Source organism: Salmo salar, unplaced genomic scaffold (genome assembly GCF_965601325.2).
Source record: "Salmo salar unplaced genomic scaffold, fSalSal1 ptg000566l, whole genome shotgun sequence".
Taxonomy (NCBI): Eukaryota; Metazoa; Chordata; class Actinopteri; order Salmoniformes; family Salmonidae; genus Salmo; species Salmo salar.
In genome coordinates this window covers 515462-531268 of record NW_027675420.1, presented here as the reverse complement: position 1 = coordinate 531268, position 15807 = coordinate 515462, and positions in this window count along the sequence as shown.

Below are 15807 nucleotides of genomic sequence, written 5' to 3'. Positions count from 1 at the left end.
TATGTCAAAATGAATAAAAAAATGATACAGCTGTCTTTAATAAGATCAAACTGAACTAACTGCTATCTTGAAATGTTGAAAAAGTGTTTTTAAATAGCTCAGTCTTATCACTCAATATGAGTCAAAATCTGTCCCAGGAGGTGTTGGAGGGTGGGTTGGGTTGGTCCCAGGAGGTGTAGGAGGGTGGGTTGGGTTGGTCCCAGGAGGGGATGGAGGGTGGGGTGGGGTGGTCCCAGGAGGGGATGGAGGGTGGGTTGGGGTGGTCCCAGGAGGGGTTGGAGGGTGGGTTGGGGTGGTCACAGGAGGGGATGGAGGGTGGGTTGGGGTGGTCCCAGGAGGGGTTGGAGGGTGGGTTGGGGTGGTACCAGGAGGGGTTGGAGGGTGGGTTGGGGTGGTCCCAGGAGAGGATGGAGGGTGGGTTGGGGTGGTCCCAGGAGGGGATGGAGGGTGGGTTGGGGTGGTCCCAGGAGGGGTAGGAGGGTGGATTGGGGTGGTCCCAGGAGGGGTAGGAGGGTGGGTTGGGGTGGTCCCAGGAGGGGATGGAGGGTGGGTTGGGGTGGTCCCAGGAGGGGTTGATGCAGCTCAGGTGAGTGATTTTATATGTGGTTAATTATAATTGTATTTACCTGCAATACCTGGTTTACATAATATACTGATATTTATATTTTAACAGTATTGTGTCTCTAGCTGTATAACCATTCCTGCTGCTTTTTGTTCTTGTCTGTGTTCCTTTATAATAAATAAAAAAGTTGATCACAAAAAAAGGAAAAGTGCACAGAGTTTCAACTGAAAATCAGAGACGGGAAAATCAAGTCACATGCTTCCACTATGGCAAGGTGGGACATCAGGCTTCTTCTACATGTTGGTGTAAGGACATGGATTGTCCAGCCTGTGGTATAAAGGGATGTCAGGATTCTACATGCTGGTGTAAGGACATGGATTGTCCAGCCTGTGGTATAAAGGGATGTTAGGATTCTACATGCTGGTGTAAGGACATGGATTGTCCAGCCTGTGGTATAAAGGGATGTCAGGATTCTACATGCTGGTGTAAGGACATGGATTGTCCAGCCTGTGGTATAAAGGGATGTCAGGATTCTACATGCTGGTGTAAGGACATGGATTGTCCAGCCTGTGGTATAAAGGGATGTCAGGATTCTACATGCTGGTGTAAGGACATGGATTGTCCAGCCTGTGGTATAAAGGGGATGTCAGGATTCTACATGCTGGTGTAAGGACATGGATTGTCCAGCCTGTGGTATAAAGGGATGTCAGGATTCTACATGCTGGTGTAAGGACATGGATTGTCCAGCCTGTGGTATAAAGGGATGTCAGGATTCTACATGCTGGTGTAAGGACATGGATTGTCCAGCCTGTGGTATAAAGGGATGTCAGGATTCTACATGCTGGTGTAAGGACATGGATTGTCCAGCCTGTGGTATAAAGGGATGTCAGGATTCTACATGCTGGTGTAAGGACATGGATTGTCCAGCCTGTGGTATAAAGGGATGTCAGGATTCTACATGCTGGTGTAAGGACATGGATTGTCCAGCCTGTGGTATAAAGGGATGTCAGGATTCTACATGCTGGTGTAAGGACATGGATTGTCCAGCCTGTGGTATAAAGGGATGTCAGGATTCTACATGCTGGTGTAAGGACATGGATTGCCCAGCCTGTGGTATAAAGGGATGTCAGGATTCTACATGCTGGTGTAAGGACATGGATTGTCCAGCCTGTGGTATAAAGGGATGTCAGGATTCTACATGCTGGTGTAAGGACATGGATTGTCCAGCCTGTGGTATAAAGGGATGTCAGGATTCTACATGCTGGTGTAAGGACATGGATTGTCCAGCCTGTGGTATAAAGGGGATGTCAGGATTCTACATGCTGGTGTAAGGACATGGATTGTCCAGCCTGTGGTATAAAGGGATGTCAGGATTCTACATGCTGGTGTAAGGACATGGATTGTCCAGCCTGTGGTATAAAGGGATGTCAGGATTCTACATGCTGGTGTAAGGACATGGATTGTCCAGCCTGTGGTATAAAGGGATGTCAGGATTCTACATGCTGGTGTAAGGACATGGATTGTCCAGCCTGTGGTATAAAGGGATGTCAGGATTCTACATGCTGGTGTAAGGACATGGATTGTCCAGCCTGTGGTATAAAGGGATGTCAGGATTCTACATGCTGGTGTAAGGACATGGATTGTCCAGCCTGTGGTATAAAGGGATGTCAGGATTCTACATGTTGGTGTAAGGACATGGATTGTCCAGCCTGTGGTATAAAGGGATGTCAGGATTCTACATGCTGGTGTAAGGACATGGATTGTCCAGCCTGTGGTATAAAGGGATGTCAGGATTCTACATGCTGGTGTAAGGACATGGATTGTCCAGCCTGTGGTATAAAGGGATGTCAGGATTCTACATGCTGGTGTAAGGACATGGATTGTCCAGCCTGTGGTATAAAGGGATGTCAGGATTCTACATGCTGGTGTAAGGACATGGATTGTCCAGCCTGTGGTATAAAGGGATGTCAGGATTCTACATGCTGGTGTAAGGACATGGATTGTCCAGCCTGTGGTATAAAGGGATGTCAGGATTCTACATGCTGGTGTAAGGACATGGATTGTCCAGCCTGTGGTATAAAGGGGTGTCAGGATTCTACATGCTGGTGTAAGGACATGGATTGTCCAGCCTGTGGTATAAAGGGATGTCAGGATTCTACATGCTGGTGTAAGGACATGGATTGCCCAGCCTGTGGTATAAAGGGATGTCAGGATTCTACATGCTGGTGTAAGGACATGGATTGTCCAGCCTGTGGTATAAAGGGATGTCAGGATTCTACATGCTGGTGTAAGGACATGGATTGTCCAGCCTGTGGTATAAAGGGATGTCAGGATTCTACATGCTGGTGTAAGGACATGGATTGCCCAGCCTGTGGTATAAAGGGATGTCAGGATTCTACATGCTGGTGTAAGGACATGGATTGTCCAGCCTGTGGTATAAAGGGATGTCAGGATTCTACATGCTGGTGTAAGGACATGGATTGTCCAGCCTGTGGTATAAAGGGATGTCAGGATTCTACATGCTGGTGTAAGGACATGGATTGCCCAACCTGTGGTATAAAGGGATGTCAGGATTCTACATGCTGGTGTAAGGACATGGATTGCCCAGCCTGTGGTATAAAGGGATGTCAGGATTCTACATGCTGGTGTAAGGACATGGATTGTCCATTCTGTGGTATAAAGGGATGTCAGGATTCTACATGCTGGTGTAAGGACATGGATTGTCCAGCCTGTGGTATAAAGGGATGTCAGGATTCTACATGCTGGTGTAAGGACATGGATTGCCCAACCTGTGGTATAAAGGGATGTCAGGATTCTACATGCTGGTGTAAGGACATGGATTGTCCAGCCTGTGGTAAAAAAATACACACTTGACAAATCCTCTAGAAACAAAAAGAGAACAGAAAATGCAAAACGGGAAACAAGAAACATGTTCACACTGTTGAGTAAGAGAACACTGAGGTGAGTGACTCATCAGACCAGGAAATCACACTGAAACACCTTCCACTTCAACCAGCGCACCTCGTGTTAAAGACTTACACAGGTGAATCTGTCACCTTGAGAGACATCACTGATGTCACAGTTCAGGTATACAGACAAACTGAAAGCTGCCACTCTACCTCCTGAAAGGAGACTATGCGTCACTACTGGGATGTTCATAGTTGGAGAAAATCACACTGGACTGGCCATCAGTGCAGACAATGACACGTGGAGACACAGACCTACCTGCCATCTTAAAGAAACAGATGGATTTAATGGACAGCAGGGTTGTATGAACGACATCACAGGGAAGCTTGGCATTAAGCCAGACAGCAAACCAAAGGTTCTGAAAGCAGGACCTGTAGCTTCTGCTATCAGACCAAAAGTCTAGGCTGACTTGGAGGTTTAGTCAAGAATAAAGTACTGGAGCCGGTCAGCATGAGTGAATGGTCAACACCCATCTACCAGTCCTTAACACTAGAACCACCTGGTCTATCAGCCTATCAGAACACCCGTCTACCAGTCATTAACACTAGAACCACCTGGTCTATCAGCCTATCAGAACACCCATCTACCAGTCCTTAACACTAGAACCACCTGGTCTATCAGCCTATCAGAACACCCATCTACCAGTCATTAATTAACACTAGAACCACCTGGTCTATCAGCCTATCAGAACACCCATCTACCAGTCCTTAACACTAGAACCACCTGGTCTATCAGCCTATTAGAACACCCATCTACCAGTCATTAATTAACACTAGAACCACCTGGTCTTTCAGCATATCAGAACACCCATCTACCAGTCCTTAACACTAGAACCACCTGGTCTATCAGCCTATCAGAACACCCATCTACCAGTCCTTAACACTAGAACCACCTGGTCTATCAGCCTATCAAAACACCCATCTACCAGTCCTTAACACTAGATCCACCTGGTCTATCAGCCTATCAAAACACCCATCTACCAGTCCTTAACACTAGAACCACCTGTCTATCAGCCTATCAGAACACCCATCTACCAGTCCTTAACACTAGAACCACCTGGTCTATCAGCCTATCAGAACACCCATCTACCAGTCATTAATTAACACTAGAACCACCTGGTCTATCAGCCTATCAGAACACCCATCTACCAGTCCTTAACACTAGAACCACCTGGACTATCAGCCTATCAGAACACCCATCTACCAGTCCTTATCACTAGAACCACCTGGTCTATCAGTCTATCAGAACACCCATCTACCAGTCCTTATCACTAGAACCACCTGGTCTATCAGCCTATCAGAACACCCATCTACCAGTCCTTAACACTAGAACCACCTGGTCTATCAGCCTATCAGAACACCCATCTACCAGTCCTTATCACTAGAACCACCTGGTCTATCAGCCTATCAGAACACCCATCTACCAGTCATTAATTAACACTAGAACCACCTGGTCTATCAGCCTATCAGAACACCCATCTACCAGTCATTAATTAACACTAGAACCACCTGGTCTTTCAGCCTATCAGAACACCCATCTACCAGTCCTTAACACTAGAACCACCTGGTCTATCAGCCTATCAGAACACCCATCTACCAGTCCTTAACACTAGAACCACCTGGTCTATCAGCCCATCAGAACACCCATCTACCAGTCCTTAACACTAAAACCACCTGGTCTATCAGAACACCCATCTACCAGTCCTTAACACTAGAACCACCTGGTCTATCAGCATATACGTCCCCGCTAGAGAAAGTTGCCAGGCGTCCACATTAGCATAAGCATCAGATGCATATCAACCAGCAAGGTGCAAGGTGTGAAAACATGGTTTGTTAAATAAACACTTGATACATAGTGTATAAACTATTGTAAAGGATAAATTACATGAAGAAATATGAGTGGAAATATATAAATAAAATAACAACAATTGTTAATTCTACAAAGTAGAAAATCAAATTGTCCTACAGCCTATTTCCCTGACAATAAAACACTACAGCGTAATCCATTTGATCAACTGTATTTGTAGATTCGATTAGTAATGGAGTTATAGTAATTAATAAAGTCAATTTACAGTTTCTTTTGACAAATTAGAAACAAAAAAATCTATAATAATAATAAAACCAGCCAGGTCAGCTGGTGAAACGATTTGCTGTATTCCTAATCAAAAGCACCAGGGAACAATTGTAAAAGATGAATTTCATAAATAAATATTTGTGGAAATATATTGATGACAACATATTAAAACAATAATTTGTTGATTGTATCAGACACTGTACCGCGCCTTTACACGTGAATCAATCCCATCTTCTCTTTATGCTTCGCGTCCACAAACAAATCTAATCGGTTTTCACTGGCCTTGTTCGGTGTGCACCTGCCGACTTGACATTGTGTCTTCTTTTCTCCCCCGAGGGAGATGTGGTGCCTGGGGGAAGAGGGAGAACAGGACCTGCTGCCTGCTTGGTGACTGTAGCTTCTTTCTCCCCCGAGGGAGATGTGGTGCCTGGGGGAAGAGGGAGAACAGGACCTGCTTCCTGCTTGGTGACTGTAGCTTCTTTCTCCCCCGAGGGAGATGTGGTGCCTGGGGGGAAAAGGGAGAACAGGACCTGCTTCCTGCTTGGTGACTGTAGCTTCTTTCTCTGCGTTCATGTGGTTCTCACAAAGCTCACATGCCAGATCCATCATGAAATCTCTCCTGCTGACTGTCTTGACAAGGCATTGCTTGTACAACACGTGTTGATAGCAGCCATGTCGAGCACATTGTAGAACACTGCAACAGTCCAGCGGCAAGTACCGTATTAGTACCATTTACAGAGTCTTGCCATCTAATGTGAAAGTAACATAATAGAAGGGGATAGTAGTTGGTGTCTGTATATGGTAGAGATACTGTATATACTATAATGACCTGGCTAGGCTAGTCAACTTTGTGTGTTCACTGTTCATAGCAGGCTAGTCTTCTTTGCAATCAACTTGTCTGACAGGGAATTGATGTGAAGAAGCTGTCCATGGTCACAATTCTGCCTTTGTACATGTAAGGCTCCACGTGACTCAAAACCACAGTCTCAGACAGTCACTCGCTGGCCTGGTTTCATCTTTCCCCAGTCATGGAAAGACCTTGAGCAAGTTGGTTTCGACATCTGCAGCTAACCAGAACTGAGGTCACATGCACCACTATCAGTTTCTATCTGGTTTCTATTGGCCGTTCATCCATTGACGACAGAATAGCAGATTTTAATTTGATTATGTTAATAGTTTTTGCTTAGTTGCCAGATCAATGCTGCTGCTGGAGTGGTCATGTGATTAAAACATGGACAACACGGATATTGTTGAAGAAAAATGGAACTTTGGAAATAAAGCTGCACCTCTTGAATGTTGAGAGTTATTTGATAAAGGTAAGTGTCAAGGAAACTGCAGAATCTGCTCTTTCAGATACAGTACTATATAGAAATCACAATGTTTTACCTGCAGAATCTGCTCTCTGATACAGTACTATATAGAAATCACAATGTTTAACCTGCAGAATCTGCTCTTTCAGATACAGTACTATATAGAAATCACAATGTTTTACCTGCATGTGACTCTGAAGGAGGATTTGATAAAGAGATGCTCCTTTCACTGCATCTGTCAATTACAAGATGCTCCCATGTCTTCATGTTCAATATGACAACTGATAGGCCTAATATTGTCACTCATCAGATTATTGTAAACGTAACCTTGTCTACAGGCTAACTATTTTCATGTGTGAAATTAGTTTTGGTATAGTTTAGGAGTAGTGTCGATGGGCCAGCTGATCAGGATAACTCTTATCATGTGTGAAATTAGTTTTGGTATAGTTTAGGAGTAGTGTCGATGGGTCAGCTGATCAGGATAACTCTTATCATGTGTGAAATTAGTTGTGGTACAGTTTAGGAGTAGTTTCGATGGGCCAGCTGATCAGGATAACTCTTATCATGTGTGAAATTAGTTTTGGTACAGTTTAGGAGTAGTGTCGATGGGCCAGCTGATCAGGATAACTCTTATCATGTGTGAAATTAGTTTTGGTACAGTTTAGGAGTAGTGTCGATGGGCCAGCTGATCAGGATAACTCTTATAATGTGTGAAATTAGTTTTGGTACAGTTTAGGAGTAGTGTCGATGGGCCAGCTGATCAGGATAACTCTTATCATGTGTGAAATTAGTTTTGGTACAGTTTAGGAGTAGTGTCGATGGGCCAGCTGATCAGGATAACTCTTATCATGTGTGAAATTAGTTTTGGTATAGTTTAGGAGTAGTGTCGATGGGCCAGCTGATCAGGATAACTCTTATCATGTGTGAAATTAGTTTTGGTACAGTTTAGGAGTAGTGTCGATGGGCCAGCTGATCAGGATAACTCTTATCATGTGTGAAATTAGTTTTAGTACAGTTTAGGAGTAGTGTTGATGGGCCAGCTGATCAGGATAACTCTTATCATGTGTGAAATTAGTTTTGGTATAGTTTAGGAGTAGTGTTGATGGGCCAGCTGATCAGGATAACTCTTATCATGTGTGAAATTAGTTGTGGTATAGTTTAGGAGTAGTGTCGATGGGCCAGCTGATCAGGATAACTCTTATCATGTGTGAAATTAGTTGTGGTATAGTTTAGGAGTAGTGTCGATGGGCCGGCTGTGAAGGTTGACTGCTATTGTTTGTTTCCCGCTCATCAACTTGGACAGAGTCCAGGACATGTTTTACATCACTCTAAAGGCCTACTGTAACTCATAGCATGTGTTCATTTCCTTACAATACATGTGATTAGTGTTCGAGTTACAGTCAATAAAACAGACCCACAACAGTTTATTTGTGGAAAGTAAAACATAAAAGAGAATATTATTAACCCACAAGGGGGTGTGGTCAAATGATTTGCTGCTGATAAATAGGCAGAACACAAACTCATCATTACACTATTGTCTTTCTAGATTAAATCAACCCCTTCATCCTTCTTATCATTCAGTTAGGCCTCATTTGGGGGCGACAGGTAGCCTAGTGGTTAGAGTGTAGAGGTGGCAGGTAGCCTAGTGGTTAGAGTGTAGAGGCGGCAGGTAGCCTAGTGGTTAGAGTGTAGAGGCGGCAGGTAGCCTAGTGGTTAGAGTGGAGGGACGGCAGGTAGCCTAGTGGTTAGAGTGGAGGGGCGGCAGGTAGCCTAGTGGTTAGAGTGGAGGGGCGGCAGGTAGCCTAGTGGTTAGAGTGTAGAGGCGGCAGGTAGCCTAGTGGTTAGAGTGTAGAGGCGGCAGGTAGCCTAGTGGTTAGAGTGGAGGGACGGCAGGTAGCCTAGTGGTTAGAGTGGAGGGGCGGCAGGTAGCCTAGTGGTTAGAGTCGAGGGGTGGCAGGTAGTCTAGTGGTTAGAGTGGAGGGGGGGCAGGTAGCCTAGTGGTTAGAGTGTAGGGGGGGCAGGTAGCCTAGTGGTTAGAGTGGAGGGGCGGCAGGTAGCCTAGTGGTTAGAGTGTAGAGGTGGCAGGTAGTCTAGTGGTTAGAGTGGAGGGACGGCAGGTAGCCTAGTGGTTAGAGTGGAGGGGCGGCAGGTAGCCTAGTGGTTAGAGTGGAGGGGTGGCAGGTAGCCTAGTGGTTAGAGTGGAAGGACGGCAGGTAGCCTAGTGGTTAGAGTGGAAGGACGGCAGGTAGCCTAGTGGTTAGAGTGTAGAGGCGGCAGGTATCCCAATATTGCGAACAAAATATATATATGAGCGGCACAAAAAGGCACGGGGCACAGCCCGGTAAATCCTCTCTTCGTGAAACTGTCAGAAACAAACCCGTAATAAAACACGGACCACCGTCCTGAGTGGACAATCAACAATCCCGCACAAAACCCCAACTGAAAACACACACTAAATAAGCCCCCACTAATGACAGACACAAAACAGGTGCGGAACAGACAGACAAAACTAAAAGACACAGAAACCACGATCGGTGGCAGCTAATAGGCCGAGCGCCGCCCGACCGAGGAGGGGCGCCACTTTCGTTGGATCCTGTGACAGCAGGACTGATTCTAGTGTTAAAAGTCAGGGAGCAGGTCTGATTCTAGTGTTAAAAGTCAGGGAGCAGGTCTGATTCTAGTGTTAAAAGTCAGGGAGCAGAACTGATTCTAGTGTTAAAAGTCAGGGAGCAGGACTGATTCTAGTGTTAAAAGTCAGGGAGCAGGACTGATTCTAGTGTTAAAAGTCAGGGAGCAGGACTGATTCTAGTGTTAAAAGTCAGAGAGCAGGTCTGATTCTAGTGTTAAAAGTCAGGGAGCAGGACTGATTCTTCAGCGTCTGATCCCGTTAGCGGGATCAAAATCCAGCGAAAAATCATATCGCCAATTAGCATTAAAAAAAAGTCATAATTTTTTTTTTTTTTTAATAATATATATATATTTTTTTTATAGATACACCTCTCCTGAATCGACCCACGTCGTCCGATTTCAAAAAGGTTTTACAGGAAAAGCAAATCATTAGATTATATTAGATGAGTCCATCGTAAAAAGCAGCTTCATAGCCATTTTCCGACCAACCACTTGCATCACATATAATCAAAAAACAGCTAAATGCAGCACTAACCTTTTACAAACTTCATCAGATGGCACCCCTAGGACATCATGTTATACAATGCATGCATTCTTTTGTTCAATAAAGGTCATATTTATATATAAAAACAGCATTTTACATCTCTGTCTGATGTTGACTACATATTTTCCCCTCAAAAGCGTCCCGGTAAACAATGCTACAATTCCCTAAATTACTATACTATAACGATTTTTTAAATGTATATTGTCAATCTAACATTTATAGATGAATATCTCTTGAGAACACCTGTCATACCAGATTTTAAATTAACTTTACTGGGTAATCACACTTTGCAATAAAAGGAGATGCGATACTCAGAAAATGAGCTAATATACAGAGCTCGGCGCCATCTTGGACGCAATAGCATGAACCATCTCATCTTGTATAATATTGTCAATAATCGCCTACCTTTAGTTGTCTTCATCAGAAAGCATCCCAGGTCCACAACAGATGTATTTTCGGTCAAAAAGTCCATACTTCACGTTCCATTAGCCTGATGTTGGTAGCGCGTCCTATGGCTCTCTCGAAGCGCAGCTCTGAAGTTCAGAATGAATGCAATGCTCGCGCATGTAGGTTCGTTCAAACATGTCAAACGTTGTATAAAATAAATCTTCAGGGCCTCTAACACCAAGAGAGCCAATAAGATTCGAGGGGGATGATGTCATGGCCTTTAAAACCGTATCCAAAGGTGGGGGCAGACATGGCCGCCGGCGTCATAATGGTGATGGCCCATCCCCTGTGACCAATTTCAAACTCGTGTCATTCACTGAGTTTTGACTCTATAAGGCTCAAACCACTGTGAAAGGACTGGCGACATCTAGTGGAAGCAATAGGAAGTGCTCACTGAACCATGGTTAACGGTGTGATTAATAAGGAAAGATGAGAAGTCAAGTCCACAATTCAGAATTCCACTTCCTGTTTCAATCGGTCTCGGGGTTTTGACTGCCATTTGAGTTCTGTTATACTCACAGACACCATTCAAACAGTTTTAGAAACTTTAGAGTGTTTTCTATCCATATATAATAAGTATATGCATGCCCTATCTTCTGAGTTTGATTAGTAGGCCGTTGAAAATGGGAACGATTTTTTTTCAAAATGCGCTGTGGCGCCCCCTATCCTACGGTATCCTCAAGAGGTTAAAAGGCAAGTCCTGCACTTTTCAACCTCATATTCATCCTCTCCAGCACCAAAACAGTATCTATATTTCTGAAAACAGCACCTTTCACATTTTTATGATCTGTAGTTTAAAAAAAATGAGAAGAAAACTCTTTAAAAACGGTGATTTTCAAAACCTGCAATGAGTTTCTAGCCCAGTAGAGGGCATTTTATTGCTCCCCACACCACTGACAATCTAATTCTGTTTGAAAAATCACTGCTTTTAAAATGATTCAACTTTTGATGATGTCATCAGGTAGAACTTTTTAACTTCATATTTTTTCTACAAAACTTAGAAATGCACCATTTTCACATCTGATTTTATTTTATTTTTACGGCTGCATTTGTACCTTTTTTAAAAGTATTTTGTTTAAATATAATTTGCCTCCACAACAACATGAATACCTGCATACTTTCACATACAAACCAGAGGAGGCTGGTGGAGGAGCAATATGAGGACAGGCTCAGTGTAAAGACTGGAATGGAATAAATGGAATTCATTTATTTATTCCATTTCAGCCATAAAAATGAACCCGTCCTCCTATAACACTTCCCACCATTCTTTCCTCTGAAATGTCTCTGTTCTGTTAAAAGACAAGTTGAGAATACCACATGTTGTTTCTGTTGTATCTAAATGTATCTACATTAAACCACATGTTTTGTTCTTAAGACTGATGGGGAAGAGTGGGGTGTAAAGGATTTTGCAACACTACTGTAGTTAGCCCAACCTTGTGACTAAGTTAACATCCTGTTTGCAATACTTGGGGGGATTTCAATGTTATCTTTCAGCCTTCCCGAAACCAAAGACAAACTCTGTACAGGATCTGAATTGTATAACCTTTTGCATGAGAACTTTCCTGCAATGCAGGGAATTTAAAACTTGTAGTGTATTTGAGATTAATATAAAAAGGATTTTGAAGTTTGTAATATAGACTACTTCCTCTGCAAGAGCGTCAGAAAATATGTGATTTCCTCACGTGAAATTGTAAATAAGTTTGTAGCCCACGCAGTTACAAAATGGCTGTAAAAACTGTGGCACATATTTCTCAGTACAATTAGAAGTCGGATAAATGTGTTGATTTGAAGGAAAGACAGACAGACTCTGGTAAGTCTAGGCTAATCATTATGAAGTTAAGTCGTCAAACATTCAATAGAGAGAGCAGGCTTGAGATATGATCCTTTATATTGATGATGACCTGATGGTCTCTGTAGGTAATGTTTTTAAATATCCTTTATATTGATGATGACCTGATGGTCTCTGTAGGAAATGTTTAGATAATATCCTTTATATTGATGATGACCTGATGGTCTCTGTAGGAAATGTTTAGATAATATCCTTTATATTGATGATGACCTGATGGTCTCTGTAGGAAATGTTTAGATAATATCCTTTATATTGATGATGACCTGATGGTCTCTGTAGGAAATGTTTAGATAATATCCTTTATATTGATGATGACCTGATGGTCTCTGTAGGAAATGTTTAGATAATATCCTTTATATTGATGATGACCTGATGGTCTCTGTAGGAAATGTTTAGATAATATCCTTTATATTGATGATGACCTGATGGTCTCTGTAGGAAATGTTTAGATAATATCCTTTATATTGATGATGACCTGATGGTCTCTGTAGGAAATGTTTAGATAATATCCTTTATATTGATGATGACCTGATGGTCTCTGTAGGAAATGTTTAGATAATATTGCTACATGCTCAGTTATTTAGAATGAAACTGATTTGAAGGTGATGAGTCCTGCTACTGGTAGCCTATGTGAACTCTGTCAGGACCACTTGTGGATCACGGCAGGGGTACAGGTGGGTCGAGGGATGACATTGCCAAAAACAAATATTTTCAGTATTAACTTATTAAACGACTAAAACCAAATAGAAAGTATGTAGAAAAGATAATGGACTTTTTCAATTATAGCATATAATCTTTGATAATTTTCAATCAGCTGAATAAAAGCTAGACAATTAGGCCCCCACTGATGTTGTTATCATGTTAGAGCATCAGAACACAGGATTATCCATGTCAGATGGTTTGGTTTTCACCGTTCAACCCAACTCAAAAACACCTCCGTTGGTGGGTCACCAAGCACATCTGGGAACCCCTGCCTTAACGAAGAGTGACACATTATATTATTGTTATTATTATTATTATTATTATTATTATTATTATTATTATTATTATTATTATTATTGTTATTATTATTATTACTATTATTAGTATTATTATTATTATTGTTATTATTATTATTATTATTATTATTGTTATTATTATTATTATTATTATTATTATTATTGTTATTATTATTATTATTGTTATTATTATTATTATTATTATTATTATTGTTATTATTATTATTATTATTATTATTAGTAGTAGTATTGTTATTATTATTATTATTATTATTATTAGTATTATTATTATTATTATTATTATTATTATTATTATTGTTATTATTATTATTATTATTATTATTATTGTTATTATTATTATTATTATTATTGTTATTATTATTATTATTGTTATTATTATTATTATTGTTATTAGTATTATTATTATTATTAGTATTATTGTTATTATTATTGTTATTATTATTATTATTATTATTATTATTATTATTATTATTATTATTATTAGTATTATTATTAGTATTATTATTATTGTTATTATTATTATTATTATTATTATTACTGACACTAAACATGGAGATGAGGTGGCAAATATCAGTCATGATTACATGTTCATGTGATGCATTAAATCACCTGACTGTTTGGATGTGTCTGTTAGGAAATGTTTTATTTCTAAGAGAATGAATAAATGAGAACAATTTACATTCAATAATTAGTTGTCACTGTGTTAACCACAACCAACATGCTGGATCTCTGTTTAGTTGTCACTGTGTTAACCACAACCAACATGCTGGATCTCTGTTTAGTTGTTACTGTGTTAAAATATCCTCAAATAAAAGGTGACATTGTATACTGTCACCTCATATGAAACATTTGATCTGAAATCCAAAATGTTGGAGTATAGAGCCACATTTAAAATGTTATCTTCACTGTCAAAATAGATATGTGTGGACTGTATACTCAATACAATCTAAATCTGATACCTCACTGTCTGTCTTTTGACTGATACTGCTTTTTAAACTGGTCTGGTCAGTCTACTCAAATATTTGTATTATACATGTTTCTATCTGCAGGCAATACTTTGATAATTTGTCATTTTTAATGATGATACATTCATTTACGAATAGATATGGAAGGTTTCAGGACACTGATATCTGAATATGTTGAAAAATGATACTGCCACTATTTTCACCATCAAAGCATAGCAGTGTGATTTTAATATGATTTGACTCTTTGCAGGCTGTCAGGCTGTGGAGTCACAGAGGAAGGCTGTGATTCTCTGGTCTCAGTTCTCAGTTCAAACCCCTCACACCTGAGAGAGCTGGACCTGAGTAACAATGACCTGAAGGATTCAGGAGTGAAGCTGCTCTCTGCTGGACTGGGGAATCCCCACTGTAAACTGGAGACTCTGAGGTCAGTATTCCTGTAGTTGGTCAACAAGTGATAACTGTTCACCAGATCCACATGTGTTTACCAGGCACACATAGTCCACACCATATGTGTTTGGACAGTGAAGCTTACAGTTTTAAATGTGGTGCTATGCTCCAGCATTTTGGATATGAGGTAGAATGTTTCTTATTAGGTGACAGTACAGAATGTCACCTTTTATTTGAGGGTATTTTCATACATAGCTGTGTTACTGTTAAGAAAGGAAAGCACTTTATGTATTTAGTTCTCCCATTTGAAAAAGTTGTACATATTCGGACAAATTCACTTATATTGTATTAAAGTTGTCATAAGTTTAGTATTTAGTTCCATGCCTGCAGTGATAACATCAAGCTTGTGATTCTACTAACTTGTTGAATTCATTTTTCAGTTTGTTTTGGTTGTGTTTTGGATTATGTTTTTCCTAATAGAAACTGATTGGTGAATAATGACCTGTCATTTTGGAGTCATTTCACTTGTATTGTCAGTAAGAATAGAAGATGTTTCTGAACACTTCTACATTCATGTGGATGCTACCATGATTATGAATAATCATGAATGAATCGTGAATAATGATAAATGAGAAAGTTACAGAGGCACAAAGATCACACCCCCTTTGTTATTGGTGTTATTCTGTATACTTCTGGCCCTTCTTTGGACACTGTGTTAACTAACCTCTAGACGAGCTTCAATGCCATACAACTCTCCTTCCGTGGCCTCCAACTGCTCTTAAATACAAGTAAAACTAAATGCATGCTCTTCAACCGATCGCTGCCTGCACCTGCCCGCCTGTCCAGCATCACTACTCTGGACGGTTCTGACTTAGAATATGTGGACAACTACAAATACCTGGGTGTCTGGTTAGACTGTAAACTCTCCTTCCAGACTCACTATAATCATCTCCAATCCAAAGTTAAATCTAGAATTGGCTTCCTATTTCGCAACATAGCATCCTTCACTCATGCTGCCAAACATACCCTCGTAAAACTGACCATCCTACCTATCCT